We start from the raw sequence: 14,888 nt of genomic DNA, 5'->3' as shown, positions 1-14,888 counted from the left end.
GCATGTGGGACATCACTAGGATGTTCTCTATAATGGACTTACTCCATTCAGTATACTAAACATGGCTAATAAGTCAAATAAATAGCTAATAGCTTATTTAAGCTAAAATGCTAATGCTAATGAACTGCCTTGCTGTGCAAGGCAGTTCCCTAACCTGGGAGAAAAAGATAATGCAGAATAATATTATTGCACCGCCTGCGGCGGTGCACTAACCTCAGGGGCATGTTGAGGCTTTTATTTTGAAATTTTTGTTAAGCTTAATTTCAAAGGTCCACACTAATCCCATGTGTAATAGTCATTGGGTTAAATCAGTTATATAATGCTCAAAACACAAGTAGTTGATGTAAAAATATTCAAGGCTTTTATTTTGAAATTTTCTTTATGCTTCATTTCAAAAGGCCAAACTAATCCCATGTGTATCAGTGCTTTGGATAAAAAAGTCACATAAAGCCAAAAAGAGCAATAACATGATGTAAAAATATTCAAGGCTTTTATTTTGAAATTTTCAGTATGCTTCATTTCAAAGGGACAAACTAATCCCATGTGTAACAGTTACTGAGTTAAATCAGTTATATACAGCCCATAGCAGCAATTAGTTGTAAAGGCCAGTTCAGTCCTGATCTGTTTCAACTGAGGATAGATAGAACTACAACGATGCGTATTTGTAGTCCTAACCAGCAGCCAATAGCCTCTTGAGTTCCGTTGCTATGGTAAATAATGGTCTCAGCAGGTGTGAGCTCTGAGCTCTGAAACACACAAATGTGTGTTTGAACAAACACGTTTTACTGAAAAACAGCATTGGAAACAAATCCTTCCTGTTCGGGAACCGTAATACATATTCGAAAAGCGTTTGGAGCGTATGAGAGGGCAATGTGTCTTCTGCGATAGTCCCGAGATTCATATCTGTACCTCACTCAGAGCATTTACAGCGATGAGAGAAAGAAATGTTGTGCCCACATCTGAACCGAGGTCTGCTCTCACTCTAATTTGAGGAAAAATGAGAAACTTTGGGTCGCTTAGAGACAAATTGTGGACAAACCGTAACTGGTATCGACGAGCCGTCTTCACTTTCGAAGAGATCACAGACGTATCTACAAAATGAAATTTGAATGGCATTTCTAGGTGAATTTGTGACGACACAGCAAATCCTCAAAAATAGGGTATTTCTAGGATTTTTCCCATTGACTTATAATGGGATTTTTTTCGTAGTTTTTTGCGAATTATGTCGCCACGTTAACCCCAAATCCCACCAAAAGTAATAGCAATAATGGCGTAAATTTTCTGCACGTTTTGATACCTCATTTGTATGTGTGCACCCAGCGGTATGAGCCGCATTAACGGTTACGGAAGAAAAATAAAGAACTAGAAAATTTCGGAAGAAATTTAGCCGGGGCCTGCCAAGGCGCGCCCGTCGGGCTTGGGCCCGACGTCGTCACGCCACAAATCGGCATCGACGCTAAAGAACGCCGCAACGTAATCAGTGGCACGCGGAGAACCGCAAGAACGTTAAGTAAGGCGGACGTGCACCATTCAGTACGATTTAAAATGTTGTCAAGGCTTTTATTTTGGAATTTTTGTTAAACTTCATTTCAAAGGGCTAACCTAATCCCATGAATAACAGTCATTGGATAAAATCAGTTATATAATGCTCACAACACAAGTAGTTGATGTAAAAATATTCAAGGCTTTTATTTTGAAATTTTCAGTATGCTTCATTTTAAAGTTCTGAACTAATACCACGTGTAAGAGTGCTTTGGATGAAAAAGTCAAATAAAGCCAAAAAGAGCAATTACGTCATGTAAAAATATTCAAGGCTTTTACTTTGAAATTTTCAGTATGCTTCATTTCAAAGGGCCAAACTAATACCATGTGTAACAGTGCTTTGGATGAAAAAGTCAAATAAAGCCAAAAAAAGCAATTACATGATGTAAAAATATTCAAGGCTTTTATTTTGAAATTTTCAGTATGCTTCATTTCAAAGGGCCAACCTAATCCCATGAATAACAGTCATTGGATAAAATCAGTTATATAATGCTCAAAACACAAGTAGTTGATGTAAAAATATTCAAGGCTTTTATTTTGAAATTTTCAGTATGCTTCATTTTAAAGTTCTGAACTAATACCACATGTAAGAGTGCTTTGGATGAAAAAGTCAAATAAAGCCAAAAAGAGCAATTACATGATGTAAAAATATTCAAGGCTTTTATTTTGAAATTTTCAATATGCTTAATTTCAAAGTTCAAAACTAATCCCATGTGTAACAGTTACTGAGTTAAATCAGTTATATACAGCCCATAGCAGCAATTAGTTCTAAAGGCCAGTTCAGTCCTGATCTGTTTCAACTGACTCTTCCTCCATAGATAGAACTACAGTGATGCGTATTTGTAGTCCTAACCACCAGCCAATAGCCTCTTGAGTTCCGTTGCTATGGTAAATAATGGTCTCAGCAGGTGTGAGCTGTGAGCTCTGAAACACACAAATGTGTGTTTGAGCAAACACGTTTTACTGAAAAACAGCATTGGAAACAAATCCGTCCTGCTCGGGAACCGTAATACATATTCGAAAAGCGTTTGGAGCGTATGAGAGGGCAATGGGTCTTCTGCGATAGTCCCGAGATTCATATCTGTACCTCACTCAGAGCATTTACAGCGATGAGAGAAAGAAATGTTGTGCCCAGATCTGAACAGATGTCTGCTCTCACTCTAATTTGAGGAAAAATGAGAAACTTTGGGTCGCTTAGAGGCAAATTGTGGACAAACCGTAACTGGTATCGACGAGCCGTCTTCACTTTCGAAGAGATCACAGACGTATCTACAAAATGAAATTTGAATGGCATTTCTAGGTGAATTTGTGACGACACAGCAAATCCTCAAAAATAGGGTATTTCTAGGATTTTTCCCATTGACTTATAATGGGTTTTTTTTCGTAGTTTTTTGCGACTTATGTCGACACGTTAATCCCGAATCCCACCAAAAGTAATAGCTCCAATGGCGTGAATTTTCTGCACGTTTTGATACCTCTTTTGTAGGTGTGCACGCAGCAGTATGAGCCGCATTAACGGTTACGGATGAAAACTAAATAATAATAATAATAATAATAATAATAAAGAAACCTTTCTTGGGAGAATAGCAATAGGTTCCTGCCATTGCTTTGCATGGCAGGCCCCAATTATAATAATAAAGAGACAGAGACACTTCTCTCCGACAATAGTAATAGGTTCCTGCCATTGCTTTGCATGGCAGGCCCCAATAATAATAATAATAATAAAGAGACGCTTCTCTCCGACAACGCTTCTCTCCGACAATAGTAATAGGTTCCTGCCATTGCATGGCAGGCCCCAATAAAGAGACACTTCTCTCCGACAATAGTAATAGGTTCCTGCCATTGCTTTGCATGGCAGGCCCCAATAATACGTAAAGAGACGCTTCTCTCCGACAATAGTAATAGGTTCCTGCCATTGCTTTGCATGGCAGGCCCCAACTAGAAAATTCCTGAAGAAATTTAACCGGGGCCTGCCAAAGTGTGCCCGTCGGTTTGGACCCAGCGTTCTAATGCTAGAAATTAGCATGAATGCTAGAGAAAGCTGCAATAGTATGAGGAGAATGACAAGACTGTTGACTAACATTCACTTGCACCATTCAGTATGATAAAGTCAGTGTATCAGCTAAAATTAGCAAAAATGCTAATGTTAGCATGATTGCTGTCACTAGCATGTGGGACATCACTAGGATGTTTTCTATAATGGTATTACTCCATTCAGTAGAAAAAACATGGCTAATAAGTCAAATAAATAGCTAATAGCTTATTTAAGCTAAAATGCTAATGCTAATGAACTGCCTTGCTGCGCAAGGCAGTTCCCTAACCTGAGAGAAAAAGATAATGCAGAATAATATTATTGCACCGCCTGTGGCGGTGCACTAACCTCAGGGACATGTTGAGGCTTTTATTTTTAAATTTTTGTTAAGCTTCATTTTAAAGGTCCAAACTAATCCCATGTCTAATAGTCATTGGGTTAAATCAGTTATTTATTGCTCAAAAGAGCAATTACCTAATGTAAAATTTCTCAAGGCTTTTATTTTGAAATTTTTGTTAAGCTTCATTTCAAAGTTCCAAACTATTCCCATGTGTAACAATTGCTGGGTTAAATCAGTTATTTATTGCTCAAAAGAGCAATTACCTAATGTAAAATTTCTCAAGGCTTTTATTTTGAAATTTTTGTTAAGCTTCATTTTAAATTGCCACACTAATCCCATGTGTAACAGTGCATTGGATAAAAAAGTCACATAAAGCCAAAAAGAGCAATTCCATGATGTAAAACTTCTCAAGGCTTTTATTTTGACATTTTTGTTAAGCTTCACTTCAAAGTGCCAAACTAATCCCTAATCTAATATTCATTGGGTTGAATCAGTTATATAATGCTCAAAAGAGGAGTTATGTGATGTAAAAATATTTCTAGGCTTTTATTTTGAAATTTTCATTATGCTTCATTTCAAAGGACCAAACTAATACCATGTGTAACAGTGCTTTGGATGAAAAAGTCACATAAACCCAAAAAGAGCAATTACATGATGTAAAAATATTCAAGGCTTTTATTTTGAAATTTTCAGTAAGCTTCATTTTAAATTGCCACACTAATCCCATGTGTAACAATGGTTGGATAAAATCAGTTATAAAAAGCCCAAAACACAAGTAGTTCTAAAGGCCTGCTCAGTCCTCCTCTGTAGTAACTGACAGTTCCACCATGTTTGTAGTTCTGACATTCAGCTCAGACCTCTTTTGTAGGCACTGAGTGTCCGTCATGTTGTAGTTCTAACCTTCAGTCATTGTAGTTCTAAAGAGCAGTTCAGCTGTCATGTGAGTGAGACAGAGAGGGAGAGACAGGATTCTGTTTGAAGCAGATAGTTTTTCTGATCAAAGCAGGCTGAACATATCTTTCCCTACATGCTGTCAATAGCATGTGGCATATCATTAGAATGTTGTCTGTAATTGACTTACTGCACTCAGTATATTAAACATGGCTAATATGTAAGAAAATAGCTAATAGCTTATTTAAGGTAAAAGGCTAATGCTAATAAACTGCCTTGCTGCGCAAGGCAGTTCCCTAACCTGAAAGAAAAATATAATGCATGCTAGTATTATTGCACCGCCTACGGCGGTGCATTAACATGAGGGGGATATTGAGGCTTTTATTTTGAAAAATACATAAGCTTCATATTAAATGATCACACTAATTAAAATGTCTAACAGTGTTTGAGTTAAATCCGTTATTTACTGTCCAAAACAGCCTGTAGCTCTAAATGGCAGCTCAGCCCTCTGTTTTAACTGAGTATTGATTAGAACTACAGTGATGCGTATTTGTAGTCCTAACCAGCAGCCAATCCCCTCCTGTGTTCCGTTGCTATGGTTATCAATCCTCTGCTAACTGTCATGTGTGTGTGACACAGAAAGGTGGACAAAAAATTCTATCTTTGTGAGACACCCCATTGGTTTATATGGAAAAAGCAGTTCGAACAACTCCTTCCCGTTCGGGAACCGTAATACATATTCGAAAAGCGTTTGAAGCATATGAGAGGGCTATTTGTCGTCTCCCATAGTACCGCAATTCATATTTGTAGCTCACTCACAGTAATTGCAGTGATGAGACAAAAATGGTGTATGCAGAGCACAGAAATTTTTCAGAAATACATGGGAGAGAGCCTGAGAGAGCAACAGAAAATCCTGTCGCATGACTTTGCTCTGAAGCACCGTGACAGAAAACCGTAAGCCCTAGAGAAATTTCGAAAACATTTTACCGGAGCAGGCATGCGTATCGATGTCATGACCGAGTTTGATACCAATTGGGCGATATTTGTGGGCGTGAGGGCGATTTCAAAATTATTTTGGGCTCAAAAATTCTCTTCATTTCTCACTCTAAAAAAGCGGCAGTTGGTGTCAGTTAGGCTCTGCGTTTTGGCAGTTGGAAATTTGGCTCGTTTGACGCTTTTTACGTCGCCATCGTAAGTCCAATTCCTTATAAAAATAATAGCTCCCTTCTCGGCATCGAGCCGCGCGTTTTGATACCACTTTTGTGGGGGTGCACGCAGCGGTACGAGCCGCATTAACGGTGATGGAAGAAAAATAAATAAATAAAGAGACATTCTATTGGGTGTAGAATAATAGGTGCCTGCCATGCAATGCATGGAGGCAGTACTGACTTGCGAAGCAAGTCAGTACTGCTCTCCTTATGCATTGCTATGGGCAGGCCCCAACTAGAAAATTCCTGAAGAAATTTAACCGGGGCCTGCCAAAGTGTGCCCGTCGGTTTGGACCCAGCGTTATGATGCTAGAAATTAGCATCAATGCTAAAGAAAGCTGCAAAGTAATCAATAGCATGTGGAGATTGACAAGAATGTTTACTAACATGGACTTGCACCATTCAGTATGATAAAGTAAGTGTATCAGCTAAAATTAGCAGAAATGCTAATGCTAGCGTGATTGCTGTCAGTAGCATGTGGGACATCACTAGGATGTTTTCTATAATGGACTTACTCCATTCAGTAGACTAAACATGGCTAATAAGTCAAATAAATAGCTTATAACTTATATAAGCTAAAATGCTAATGCTAATGAACTGCCCTGCTGTGCAAGGCAGTTCCCTGACCTGAGAGAAAAAGATAATGCAGAATAATATTATTGCACCGCCTGCGGCGGTGCACTAACCTCAGGGGCATGTTGAGGCTTTTATTTTGACATTTTTGTTAAGCTTAATTTCAAAGGTCCAAACTAATCCCATGTCTAATAGTCATTGGGTTAAATCAGTTATTTATTGCTCAAAAGAGCAATTACCTAATGTAAGATTTCTCAAGGCTTTTATTTTGAAATTTTTGTTAAGCTTCATTTCAAAGTGCCAAACTAATCCCACGTGTAACAATTGCTGGGTTAAATCAGTTATATAATGCTCAAAAGAGCAATTATCTGATGTAAAAATATTCAAGGCTTTTATTTTGAAATTTTCAGTATGCTTCATTTCAAAGAGCTAAACTAATATCATGTGTAACAGTGCTTTAGATGAAAAAGTCAAATAAAGCCAAAAAGAGCAACTACATGATGTAAAAATATTCATGGCTTTTATTTTGAAATTTTCAGTAAGCTTCATTTTAAATTGCCACACTAATCCCAGGTGTATCAATGGTTGGGTAAAATCAGTTATATAATGCCCAAAACACAAGTAGTTCTGAAGGCCAGCTCAGTCCTCCTCTGTAGTAACTGACAGTTCCACCATGTTGTAGTTCTGACATTCAGCTCAGACCTCTTTTGTAGGCACTCAGTGTCCACCATGTTGTAGTTCTAACCTTCAGTCATTGTAGTTCTAAAGAGCAGTTCAGAGAGGCAGACTAAATTCTATGTCTATTTTGAGTCTAACTGACACTGTTTTGTGTCAGTTAGACTTTTGTTTTGAGTTAAATTTGGCTCGTTTTTTGTTAATTATGTCGCCACAGTCACTCGAAATGCCAACAAAAGTAATAGCTCCCCTCACGGGATTGAGCCTCACGTTTTGATATATATATTGTGAGGGGTCATGCAGCGGTACGAGCCGCATTAACGGTAGTAGGAAGCGGCAGTTATTTTGAGGTGTAGAACAATAGGTGCCTGCCATGCAATGCATAGGGATTACATCCCTATGCATTGCTATGGGCAGGCCCCAATAAAGAGACATTCTATTGGGTGTAGAATAATAGGTGCCTGCCATGCAATGCATAAGGAGAGCAGTACTGACTTGCGAAGCAAGTCAGTACTGCTCTCCTTATGCATTGCTATGGGCAGGCCCCAATTATTCATTTTCAAATATAATACTGTTCAACATAAAGCTATTATGTTTGAAGGCTTAACTTTCAAACATAAAAGTTTGAACGTTAACCTTTTCAAACTTTTTGCTCAGTCAAAAACTGATTTGCTCAGAAAGAAATTAAATACTTTGATAAACCAGCTGCTAGACTGACTAAATAATATCAGTGTTTAACCTCAACTCATTGGGGAAAGCTAGAGGGAATTTTTAAAACAATATGCCAGGAGTCAGGCGTTCTCTCCCAGTAACCCAAACCTGGAGCACCAACCAGGTGACAGCTGGTGAGCAGAGCTGGCTGTTAATGCATCCGAAAATGTTGGAGCAATAAAGAAATTAGGTGATTTATTGATGAACTGAGCAGATATTTGAGATCAACACAGCTACACTCTCACCACAAAACATTGTAAAAAGTCATTTTGTGTCTCTAAATGTTGCTAAATAATTTGCTGCTCTTCACCGCCATTGCCGCTTTGCCTGAACACCCAGTTTAGACCCGCAATGAATTATGGGATATGGTGGGACTTGAAGGATACACCAGACCCATCCTTCAAATCCGGGGGAAAGAAGTGTGCATATGTTAGCCGAAGTTGGAGAACAGGCTATGACATAAGCGGTCTACAAATCCGGCCTTAGAAGGATGCAGTCCCTGAATTCAGACACAACTGTTGGATTATCAGTCGATTTCACATTCTGTCAGCAGCCACTCTAGTTCGCATGTCGACTTCCAAATGCAGGCAAGAATACGTCATTCTAACTATTTAAACTATTTAAAATTAGGCTAATGAAATAATTTACAGCTGGCAGCCAACGTACTTCACTTCTGTTTGTCCTGCTGATCTGAATGAGGCAGATGTTTATATTCAATATTTGTAAGCGTGACCAACACTGACTGAACAGCTTCCTTCACTTCCTCTGCTGCCATTGTTAAAACTACAAGCAGACTACAATTCTAAATCAGCACAGAACCTCTCCTTTTGTGCGCAGATTGATCCGGTTAAAAAAATGTACTGGAGACAATCCAAGGCAAGGGGAGAAACCCCAGACTGAGCTGTAAATGAGAATTTATTCGAGTGGAATTGCATTGGAAGGCACTTTTACTTTAAAGAGTTTTGTTTGGATGATGCTGCACAAAGAAACTTTTATTCAAACATTGCACATTCCCCTGATGACTATAGAAGGGAGTATCTTTATCATCTGTTGCTCTATGTGCCAGGCACAGGAGAAGCAGCGAACATCTAACAGCTACATGGGGAGCATACACTGGAAAAGCCAAACCAGGCTCGTGAGAGGAGTACACTGTTCTGGCACATACAAGGCATTAATATGTGGAGGAAACTTTGTGATTGGGGAGTTAACTGCAGTTTTTGCTTTAAAGAATTCTTACAGTTTTTAGAAATGTTTGGCCAAGATATAAGACTACAGAAGGCACCAAAAACACTACTAGAATCAGGATGTCGTTCTCCTGGAAAATATTTTATTCTTTTAACACACAATTCAATTGAACAGGAAAAACATCACACAGGGGAGAGCTACAACACACCAAATCAAATGAGAAGGGTCAAAGCTTGAGCGAAGCCTTGTAGAAAATGAAGGAAAGCAAAGTGGATAAAGAAGAATGTACTCAATAGACCAAGTACTGACAGTGCCAGAGAAAGGGAGAGAGAGATGGCTGGTAGCTCTCAGGGCAGGACTGTAGTGATTTATCTCAGAGTCCTGCATTAGTCAGATGGATGTTGCCTTGCATAGATTAAAATTACAACACATTTATCAATGCAGCAGACACAAGTGCATTACAGTCAGGAACGAAACAAGGCAACTGCTGCTAGGGGGAATCAATGTGAATAATTAAAAGAATAATATAGAAAAGCTCTTTGTCACTTGGCCAGAGTGGCTTCCACAATCAGCTGCAAATCATCATCTCTGAAACTAGATTATATCAGATACGTACGCTACTTAAACAGACCTAAGACCACTGTTTTCCTCAATGTTTGATGTTTGACTAAACATTTCCTCTTTTAGGTCACTTATAATTACCAATATTTTTTCTATTTTCTATATTTTAAAATAATTAACTCTGCCATTTAAAAATGTTACTTTTCTTCGCAAAGCCATTCTTTTGTCATTTTGCATATATACTTGAACTTTGTGGACTTCAGCTCAGCATTTAATACCATACTTCCCCAACGTCTGGTGTCCAAGCTAGCAAACCTTGGGCTCCCATCAGCCACCTGCAGTTGGATCCTGGACTTCCTAACAGGTCGCTCCCAGAGGGTCAGACTGGGCCCCCACACCTCCACTGCTCTGAGCCTGAACACCGGATCGCCACAGGGTTGCGTGCTCAGCCCACTTCTCTACACCCTCTACACTCATGACTGTGTCTCCAACCACCTCAGCAACAAGATCATAAAGTTTGCAGATGACACGACTGTTGTTGGTCTCATCTCAGGCGGGAAGGGAGAGCTGGAGTACAGGGATGAGGTGAAGCGGCTGTCAGAGTGGTGCAAAGTCAATAACCTGCTCCTCAACACCTCCAAAACAAAGGAGCTGGTGATCGACTTCAGGAAGAACAAAACGGACATCCAGCCTCTCACCATCAGTGGGACCTATGTGGAGAGGGTCCCAGTGTTCAGATTTCTGGGCATGGAGTTGGAGGACAAGCTAACCTGGAGCACCAACACAAAGGAGCTGTTGAAGAAGGCACAGCAGAGACTGTACTTTCTGAGAATACTCAAGAAGAACCGTCTCCCCTCAGACCTGCTGCAGGCCTTCTATCACTGCTCCATAGAGAGTGTGCTCACATACAGTCTGTGTGTCTGGTACGGCAGTAGCATATCCGTGGACAAGAAGGCGCTCCAGAGGGTTGTTAGGGCAGCAGAGAGAACCATAGGCTGCCCCCACCCCACTATGGAACGGATTTACACTTCCAGGCTCCACAAGAAAGTTTTGGACATTTTAAATGACTCTTCACACCCTGGCCATGGTCTCTTCCAGTTGCTGCCATCAGGCAAGAGATACAGAGCAATAAAAACCAGGACAAATAGCCTAAAAAACAGTTTTTACCTGATGGCAATCATGGCACTAAATTCAAAGGCATAAGAACTTCTGCACACCACTTTGTTAAAAAATGTAAATTCTGTTGCGACACCTCCAGGCACTGCAACCATCTTCTGATGTCTATTTATTTCTCATTTTGTACTATTCATTTCTTTATCTTTTTTATATATGTATGTATGTACTGTATATGTATATTGTATATTATGTATATACACATAACCTGCATTTTAACTCGAGTCGAGCAAATCTCAATCTCGTTGTAATCTGTTGATGACAATGACAAATAAATCTTATCTTATCTTATCTAACAGACGCTGAAATAAAAACATCTTCATGTACAGCTCCAACGTTGACAGCTCCTGAGGCCATGCGTCCTCAGACCATGATACTTCACCTTTTTTAAAGTCGGACCCGTTGGCCTCATTAGTAGACACTACCAGCATCCTCTAGTGGTACTATAACAATATAACATGCATTTTAGTGAAAACAAGATGGTGGTGATCCCACTGAAAAGATTCTACAACAACTCTTGCAGAAAATGGCAACTATTAAAACCAAATCATATTTCACACTTGAAACTAGTGTACAGTCTTGTCTTTAGTTTCATAAGGCATGCAAATTTGACACATTTTTGCAATTGCAGAAAAGTTCAAGGTAAAGGTGAAGTACTCATTTGGGGACATTGGGACTATATTTCCCTATTAATTGTGCCATGACATTGGATAAACCTGAAAATATTTACAAGTTTTTACAAATGTAAATGTTTATTATAAATGGTATTTGATCACACATTTTTATTAGATAAATCTGGGATAATTTTAAACAGTTTACAAGAATAAATAATTGTTGCAAGTGGTAAATTCTCCAACCAAATAATTATCTAGTAAGCATTCCAGAAACCCAAATCCAGGGAAGCACTTAAACATGGAGAACCTGAACAGATTCTGGCTAGACAAATTGAAGAGACATACAAGACAAACTGACAAGTTGTGGAAAGTAAAATATAGAATGAATTTTGTACTCAATGACTGCCATCTTCAGGCTCCACTAGAATGTCTCTCAATAGATAAGTAAACGATCCCATTCACTGGTACCTGCCCATCCCAACAGTGTATACCACACAATCCAGTTGGAATAAAGGTCTTTGTTTTTACATTACTTTGTTTTGTTTTTTACATTGGAATGAATTGTGCTGGAAATTGAAGCCTACCAAATTACTTGGTACACTGATCTCCCAAACAAAGTTCATTCCTGTTTGAAACATTTGTTTGAAACTTTGCTATCTGGTACAACAGTGTATTGTAATCAATTCAAATCTTACCAGTCTAACGACACCTTCCAATGTGTCTTTTGGCAATGGTCAAAGGTATAAGTCCACCACCATAAGTCCACCACCAAGATAGGTGGGTTAACCTGTCAGAAAGAATAAGCTACAACTGAATGAGTGTCCAGTCTAGATGTGGACAATGCACACTTAGGCATTTCACTGATCTTGCTCTTATTGATATTTGACTGCTGTATTGCCAACACAACTTGGAAAATGACACCCCATGAAAGGCGATCATAATATTTCTCAAGTTTCATATGGTGGTAGCTCCAGTATTCCTCAACAAGAACAATGTCCTGAACAAAGATGCTCATGATGCAGAGGGAGAGAATGCACACCCTCCACAGTCAAGGAAAGGATCTTGGGTCAAATAGATCCCACATGTCTCTGTTTGCAAATGCTTTGCTGCTCATCTCCCGGGATGGCGGACCTGAAAAATTTAATGCATTGCAGAGGACAGGGCTACCCCGGGAAAGGCTGTGTGATTTTACGCTACTTAGATCTTTGGGGAGCCATGAAAGTCCCCTGACATATGCCCTCGTCCCAGTGTCCTCATATGTAGGCATTGCTTTTTTAGAGAGTTGTTAATTGTGGAAAGCTGAAATCTGGCTAATTGGGACCTTGGAATAACAAATCGCAAAGAATTTTTGTAGGAGCAAAGATAAACCTACTGTCCTCATATGGGGATGTCCTTTTTATTTTTTTATTTTGTTTTTGCTTTTTTGAAAAACTACTTCCTGTACCATGACAGGGTTTTGTTATTAAACTTATAACCTCCAACTAATCCCATATAACATGTAGAATAAAAAAAAATGCAAACTAAGCAAAAGTGTGGGTCTCAGGAGGAATAAATACTCGGGATTTGGGACCAAAGAACTGACTGAGATTTTTAGTGATTGACAAACATCCAGTTCTACAAGAAGAGAAATAATTCAGAGCAGATACAACTACAACCATCTTTCATTATTAGCATGTTGTTTTTGCAGCGATGTGCACCACATATATGGCATCATGGACAAAAGGTTTGGGCAAATCTAAGGCTTGAGGATCAGTGTTCTCCAGCCTTTAGGTATGTCCCTGGATCAGATGAATGAATTGCCTTCTCACTATGCACTCTAGTCCTCCTCAGGCTAAAGGGAGCTCGTAGATGGGTTCTATTTATTTAACATTACACCTCAAGAACCTGGTTAACTTGATAATATCTCACCCACCACTAATGACACTTTATAAAGTAGAAGACTTAGAAATGCTTATATCCTATTTTATGACATTAATTCTGTTCGTTACTCTAGCAATAGTCAGCCCCGCCCACTCCTCACAACTCCTCTGAGCTGACTACTGACCAGTTCTCTGTCTAACAGGTCCGGAATATCTCTAAGACCTGGGTCTTACCCTACAGGAGGTCTATGAGAAATAATCTGTTTAAACTGGTGGCGAGAGAGGCTCGTCTAGCTCTAACTACCTTCGATCCAGAAGTTACGACTCTCTGCAGTTAAGGAACAGTCAACTGAGTAGCCCTCACAGCTGCATAGTCCCAATAACCACTTCTGTTAACGGTAGCCCCCTCTCTTAAATAAATAACCTGCACTTGGAAACGGCTAGATTAGATTTAGTGACTTAGATTCAAGTCCCAGGGTCGTTATTTTTATACTCACTAAAGGAAAGTCCGAAGCCACCCCATGACTGGAATCATGTACACTAATTTTACTTTAATTAGAGAAACTAAAATAATCAATGACTCAAATAATTTCAATGTCCACCAACCTCTACAAAATTTTTAAAAGATATATTTATTAAGCAAGCTTTAGCAGGGATAAGAGACATACAGATTAATTATTAGAGATTACAGTATTAATTTTAAAATAATAAAATCAACATAAACCAAACATTTTATCCTAACTCCCTTCCCTGACCTGTGTCACCTATAAACTGAGAGAGGCTTTTGGGGAGCAGTTCAACTCATACCCAGATGGCAGTTGATCTCGGCAACAGAAATCTTCAATTCCTTAGTAAGAATCTTTGTCTTTGTGTAGAAAAATCCTCTTTAGAATAGAAGCAAAGCAGAATTGGTCCTTATCCTTTGAACGCCCAATTCTTTATCCCTCCAGGGATCTTTGTATTTTCTCCAAGTCCGTTGCGGTTGGTTTGAGGTCGTTGGGTTGAGGCAGAGTCGGCCGTAGAATCAGGAGCCAGGGCTGGGGGCTGATGGATCTTGCCCCTTCTTGGTGGCGTGAAGTCAACTTCCCAGTAGCTCCAAAGTGCTGTCCTCTGCTGGTCTTTCCTCTGCGTCCTCCTGTTGACTCGTCTTCAGCGCCGTGGACTAAGAACAGTTTGTTCCTCTTTCTGCCGTCTTTTATACTATCTCAGCCCATTGTTGTGTATGGGGGAGATGGTGTATGTGACTTCTTGAACGTTCGATGAGTCTATGGAAAGTCCCAACCTTTCCCAACCATCAGCCCTTGCGTGACTCACAGCGCTAAACATCATGTTGAACTTTCCCTTTTTGCAAGGCCATCTGGCGTACTTCCTTAAAATTCTCCCGCTCCCCCAATCCACTCAGCTTGCCTATTGCGACACAGCCTGAGAACAGGACCTCACCCATTACATTAATTCTATCATTTCAAATCATTACATTTCTGTTAATTCATTATAAATCATTAACACAATCATTTTATCATTTAC

General features: G+C 39.4%; 1 long non-coding RNA gene across 1 annotated transcript; it reads left to right on the top strand.

Annotated features, from left to right (window-relative positions):
• The first annotated feature begins 3,059 nt into the window (after positions 1–3,059).
• On the top strand, positions 3,060–3,488 carry LOC114153675 (uncharacterized). The gene is made up of 2 exons (XR_003597382.1): positions 3,060–3,135; positions 3,375–3,488. It is a non-coding gene; the product is annotated as an uncharacterized LOC114153675 (long non-coding RNA).
• The last annotated feature ends 11,400 nt before the right edge of the window (positions 3,489–14,888 follow it).

The sequence above is a fragment of the Xiphophorus couchianus genome, chromosome 11 (genome assembly GCF_001444195.1).
Source record: "Xiphophorus couchianus chromosome 11, X_couchianus-1.0, whole genome shotgun sequence".
NCBI classification, from domain to species: Eukaryota; Metazoa; Chordata; class Actinopteri; order Cyprinodontiformes; family Poeciliidae; genus Xiphophorus; species Xiphophorus couchianus.
The sequence above is the reverse complement of the archived record's forward strand: the minus strand, read 5'-3'. Positions and strand labels throughout refer to the sequence as shown.